Consider the following 6,939-nt stretch of genomic DNA (forward strand, 5'->3'; position numbering starts at 1 on the left):
CCCGATCATCGAATATGAGATGCCGGAGCCTGCCACCACACTCAGATGAGGCTGCCCTTGCAGGTACTACAGCGCAGCTGTGCACATGTTCATGGCGCTGGTGCAGATAGAGTCACCTTACATCCTCGGCCTCCGGATGCTTTTCCGTGCGATCTACATGACAGACGAGCGAGGTTCCTGTTTGCAGTTCCTCCTCCCGTGGCCGGCCGTACCGCATGAAAAAACAATGACCACTTTGGTCTGGGCCAAGACGAAACTTGGACCTATGCCTTGTACCCCAACAGTGAAAGAAAATATCATCTGAGGTACGTCGAGTCACTCGGTAGGTCACCCAGTCAATGCGGATGTGCCCGTCGAATAGTAGTTTCTCCGCAAGATGAGGTGGCATGACCAAAGTGACCACCTGTGTTGACACCAGTAGGCCTGCCACTTAGACAGAATCTTCACGGACACTGACTCCCCAATGATCTTACGGAATTCCTTCATGAACTCATCCGTCGTTGTAAGTCTAAGTCCTTGACGACAACATGCATCCTCCTGCCACCCTTCCCAGTTAATGCGGCAGTGATGCCCTCGACCTTCTCCACAATGTCTGCTGAGTTGTTCTGCAACATCTCTTTCAGCACGCCATCCAAAGATGCAAGCCTGTTTCTTGACACCGTCTTGAAGATAGAACCCTGTTTTCCCTGGCAACATCGCACCCTTTACGGAACGGAGGAGGTCCGTATAGGTCTTCCTCTCTGCCTGAACTAAGTAGATATATAAACGGTTAGGGAAAAGTACTACTTAATTTAAAATGGTGTCACCATTATAAAAGTAATCTTACTTAAATTTGTATCGTATACATAAGTTTTTTCGTTAAACTTACAAAGTACAAAATATTAAAATTTTACTCTTTATAATAAGTTTTTATATACAATTATCCATGAAGAAATCTTCTGTTATGTGTGTGTATATATATATATATATATATATATATATCTGTAATTTTGACATATAAATATAGAGAAATAAAAAAGAGTATAAATTTGTATCGTATACATAAGTTTTTTCGTTAAACTTACAAAGTACAAAATATTAAAATTTTACTCTTTATAATAAGTTTTTATATACAATTATCCATGAAGAAATCTTCTGTTATGTGTGCGTGTGTGTATATATATATATATATCTGTAATTTTGACATATAAATATAGAGAAATAAAAAAGAGTTGTCACGAAGAATTTTACGTAAAATGAATTGTAGCACACTTACAATCACTTTCTTAAAGGGCTTTGTAATTAAAAATTTGCGTAGGGATGAGTAAATGAGGTTTTTGAAGCAGCTATTGCGTGTCGGATAATATTACGTTGTTTTTTCCTACTGTTCAACGCCGACAAGCACAGAAATTATTTGTTAGCATCCATGATAAAAGAAACATGCGTTTTTGAGACAAAGTTTTATTATAGTGTTCTATGTACAAAATTAGTGATGAAAATGCAGCGCGGCACGAACACATTTTTGTCGCAGGATATTAATTACCCTCATTGGAATATGCTTTACGATACAAATTTTCATTATTTATTTGTTATTTTGAATGAAAAAGAGGTAAATTTAAACTGATATTTTGGAAAGCATTTTCACCTAATCACTCACTATATTTTATCTTTTTATATTCTAAATATGATATCACTCTTAACGTAGATGAGTATTTACAAAATTTTCTTTTTTATTGGAATTAATATCTAAAAATATTGATTTTGGATTGGGCACTAAGTATATAAATATAAGGAAATTAATTCGAATGCGCCAAAATTGTAGATTTTTTTACGAATATTATGTCTTGTTTTACTCACGAGTAAAAATGTTTGTTTTAAATTGTCTGCATTATGTCTCTGTCACTGGCTTTGGTTACCTGTAATCACTAACCACCTGAATCATGTAAATTATTTTATTTTTTTAGACCTACTCTTTATCAAGTTTACAGTCCTAAACTAGAGTATTAGGGTATAAGAAAAAGTAAAATATTTCAAACTGCTTTTTTGAAAACGGCTGAAGGAATATCGATTAAATTTTGGACGTCTACAGTAAGAGTCCTCTACGTCAAGAGACATGGTTTTTTCCTAAAAGAATTTGTGATAAATTGCTCATTTGTTCATAAAAATCTTTTATAGACTTAATTTTCAATTTAAATTTCCGATTTCGCTAAATATTAATAGAAATTAAAATGTTTTATTAGGCGTTTATGCGGGCAAAACATCTGTTTCTAATTTTTTTCTAATCCTTGGTATTTCTCGTTCATGAAAACTTTTTTTACAATTTCTTTAAAGCTTTTGTAAAGGATTCTTTACCTAAACCGTTTTGATTTGAATGAGAGCTGAAAAACTGCTCAACTAACCGATAAATGTTTAATTGATTTCTTATATTCCATTAAATTAGCTTATATTAACTAAATTAGTTTAGAATTTTGTTTACATTCCTTTAAATATCTGTGGTCACTATTATAAAATATTACTAATGGTTTTACATTTGCAAATACTTAATATCTAATCAGCTAATGTTCATCTGTATTAAACAAACTCTAATTCATCTTTCTCTTTGTAAAAATATATATGTGCTTATTAGCAAAATAACAACTATTATTGTATAAATCAAAATGTTTTACTTAAAATAGATTGTTAACTAATTTTTTTACTGATTTTACTGATCCTTTACTTTTTTAAATTAAAAAAAATTGATATTTGCTTTTAAATTTAGTTTTAAGGTTATAATGAATGTAAAATTCTTTAATTTCTTTAATCTAATTCAGTTTTTTTATAAATTTGTAAATTTTTTAGAGATATTATTCTTAATGTGTGAAAAACAACAGGAGTAATATGGTGTTTTTTTTTCCTAAATGCACAGAATATCTTTTGTATCTTCTTTTTCTGATCGAAAGAAAAACAAGATTCTTTATTAAAGGAAAAGTAAGAAAATTCAATATTTGATAACATTAAGTCGATAGGAAGTTTAAAAATTCCAACTTTAAAAATTTCTCTCTCTTTAAATAACGACGTTCTTGAATAACTTATATTTAAATATTAAGTATAACTTAAAAAGAACAAAATAAAAAAAATTAGAGCTTTAAATACAATTAAAAATATCTCGATATAATAAGGTGTGTAATAAAGGTTAGGAAAAGCGAACGAGGATAACTTCGTTCGTTTTGTAGCCTATACTTTTACGTGGAATGGGATGTTAGTCTGCCGGATTGTAATTTTCAGTTAGCTAGATTCTGATAAAAAGATAGGCGTATAGTCAGGCCGTTGTACCCTGAGCTATCCATTATAATTCCATTACACTGATAACGACGGCGCTGTAATTTATTGACTTACAAAACCAACATTATATATATATATATAGAATTCCAATTCTTCATCTTTTTTTAATGCAGATAGATAACGTGATGATATACGTCGCCTATAATGTTAACCTTTTCGATTTGTATTTATTTACTTAATTCATCAACAGCCGTAGACAAGATGCTAAACAATTCTGACAGAAGTAGTCTCTCTGCTGATTATTTACTTCCATTCCCATCATACCCCACTCCATATCGTCTATCCCTTTTTACATTGTTAACTATACTGAGAGTTACGTTAATTCCGCCCTGGCTTCATCCGCAACCCCCCCCCCCCCCCACCATTATAACTTCTGTTTTTAGCCGTTGGGCACAGCCGCTTCGTTATTAGAAATCAAAGGCAAATGTGCCTGTTGGGCTGTAGGAAAATGGTTTCCTATCTGTAAAGTTGGATAAAAAGTCTTGCTATCGGCTAACATATTAACAGGTTGAATATAAATCTAAATCATTACGATATTTATAATATAGTATTTTACTGCTAAATAATGTGGGTATAGTATACATATATATTAATTTCGTAATATTTTTTGTTTTTTTTCCCCTACTCCCTCGGGCCGGTTATCCAATTAAGTATACGCAGCCCGAGGAAGTGTCCTTTTACTCAAAGGAGGCCTCCCCACCAACCGACTGTATGTCCGGCACGGCAGGTCAGCCCCCCGGTCGGATCTTTTCTTATTGTTTTCTTTACATTGCCTGCCTCAAATCCCCAGAGCAGGAACCGAGCCCGACTATGCCGTCCCCAGCCCCAGCCCCGGGAACCGGGTCTCGGTCTTTTGGTGTTGCCTGCCTCTAACCCCGCAGAAGGTAGGCAAGGCCCGACTATGTCGTTCCCAGCCACCAACTACGAAGCCGGGTCTCGGTCTTTACATTCCCAGTCCGATCTCGTAACGCCTACTCGCGGTCGTAGGTTTCATAAAGAGACAATACTCATGAATATCCTAGTTCTACAATTACTTCAGTCTTTATTAGTACCCCATACGTCTTTCAGTATCATTTTTCTCTTTTAAAACTAAAAAGGAGAATTTTTGAAAATTATTCCAATTTTGTCTAGAACTCAATATGAAGCTAATTAGTTCCTCGGGTGTGAGATTCTGTATTCCCGTGCGAAACCTAAGTGTTATCCATTTATCGCATTCAAATATTGTATGCTCAGCTGTGTAATCGCGTTCACAGTACCGACAAAGTGGAGAGCTTCTTTTACCAAAGCGGAATAAAAATTGCTCGAAATTTCCATGTCCAGAGAACATCTGAGAGACATAGTAGCTGACCTCGCCATGCTTTCGTTTGACCCATTGGCTAATGTCTGAAATCAACCTTTTTGTCCACATAGCCCCCTCATGTTGACTCCATCTACGCTGCCATGCCTGTATAACCACTTCAGAAGCATCACCCCGTTCCATGCCCTGAAAGCGAAGCCAGCGTTCCAAGACCTGGAGTTCTGTGGGTTTTGTGGACGCCAGAACGCACGCCGTCTCATAAGATATTGTGCGGTATCCGAACATCACCCCAACTAGAGCCTGTCTATGTAGACTCCTCAATCGTTTATCATTCCTTTGCGTGAATATGGCTCTATACCAAACAGGTGCAGCATACAATAAAGCCGAGGTGCATGCGGAGACTAAAACCCTACGTTTAGATGATCTTGGGGCATCTCGGCCAGCTAATAGCCTTGTGAGGGCTTGTAGTAATCCTTCGACTCTCTCGCATATATATACTATATGAGCACTAAAGCTTAAGGTTTTATCAATTATCACTCCCAGATATTTAGCCTGATTGACAAGTTCAAGCCTATGTTCCCCTATCTTGTTCAAGATCTCGCAGCCGTCTCCTTCCCGCCAACATAATATATTGACTTTTATCTACTGAAAGTGTTAATCCTTTGTCAGTTAGCCAGTTATTTACGATCTCTAGAGTGTCATTGCTCCTTTGTTCGAGGACATCTTCTGATCTCGCAGAGGTGAGTATCGCTAAATCATCAGCATAGGCCACTATTTCCGTCTCTTCAGGTAGCTGTAGTCGTAATACATCATCAATGACCAGTAACCAAAGTAATGGTCCCAGTACTGACCCCTGGGGGACACCACCATGAACTTGGTATCGTATGTCACCATCAAGCGTGCTAACCGTAGTCCATCTTTCAGACAGGTATTCGGAGATCTATCTCTTAATGTAAAGGCTTATTCGCCTTCTGACTATAGCCGCCATGATGGAGTCCCACTGGACGGTCCCAAAAGCATTTCTAATGTCGAGCATAACCAGTAAAGGAATCTTCCTGGTGCGCCATGTTCCAGCCTTGACTGTTATAGCCCAGCTAGTTATCTTTTCAATCGCCTGAAGCGTCGATTTGCCACGCCTGAACCCATACTGGTTGTTATGAATACCCCCTCCTGTCTCTAACTCAAGCAGTACCTTTCTGCGATCAATCTCTCAGCCACTTTCCCCATATTGTTTATGAGGCTCAACGGGCGGTAACCAACCACTTCTGCATTAGCAGTCTTCTTGGGCAAGAACACAGTGTGCGACTCCCTCCAACAATTAGGGAAGGTCCTGTTCTGCAAGCAATAACTTGCCACATCTGTCATTTCCCAAGGGGCTTTCATCATAAGTCCCTTGAGGATCGAAGCAGGAATACAGTCTGGACCCGGACTCTTTTTGTTCCTGAGTCTAGATACCGCCAAGGTGACTTCATGTTGTGTGAATCGACCTGCATCGCATTCAACCAGCTCCGATAGACCCGATTCAGCCACCGGAAAAAGTGTTCTTAATTGTATACCAGCAGACTCAGCTGTAAGAACAGGCAAACGTCTACCCAGTCTTCCCATGACGAACTGAAAAGGACGTCTCCACGGGTCCGAGTCCAGCTCCAAGCATAACTCCTTCCAACGTGCTCTCTTGCTAGATTTTATTAGGTAATTTAGTAACCGCCTGGCTTCAGCAAACATATTTACAGCATGCTCGTACACAGCACCGCCTCTTCTACGGAGTCTAAATTTTCTCCTTCGCCAGTACTGCAGAATCCGTCTTTGGTCCGCAATCTCCGCAGTCCACCAGTAAGCGGGTTGATACCCCCTGATATTTTGGGGAATCATCGTCATCTCCGTGACTATTAATTCCTGCAGAACAAAAGGCGTAACCTCTCTGCCATCCATGAGCTTGCGAGCAACTTTGTCAACCACTACTTCTACCTGTCTTTTAGACAATCTCAGCGGCTTTGATGTTCTCCCGATCACCGGTCGTATACCGTCAAAAGAAAATAACGTGGCAAAGTGATCACTACCAGTTTCTGACATCAAAACTCTCCATTGATAGAGCGAAGGATCCTAACTATTGTCAACCAATGTCAGGTCTAATACAGATCTATGACCTCTGGCTTCAACAGTATAAGAGTTGTCATTTAGACAGATCATATCAGTCGCCATCATCATTTCTGTAAAGATTTGCCCTCTTCTGTTAGTATAACTGCTACCAGCAATCGTGGCCTTGCAGTTAAAATCACCCATAACCACGACTCTTTTCGGTGACTGTAAGATGATCCGTTGTATTTCGTCAATTTAAAGTT

This window comes from Lycorma delicatula, chromosome 3 (genome assembly GCF_047948215.1).
Source record: "Lycorma delicatula isolate Av1 chromosome 3, ASM4794821v1, whole genome shotgun sequence".
NCBI classification, from domain to species: domain Eukaryota; kingdom Metazoa; phylum Arthropoda; class Insecta; order Hemiptera; family Fulgoridae; genus Lycorma; species Lycorma delicatula.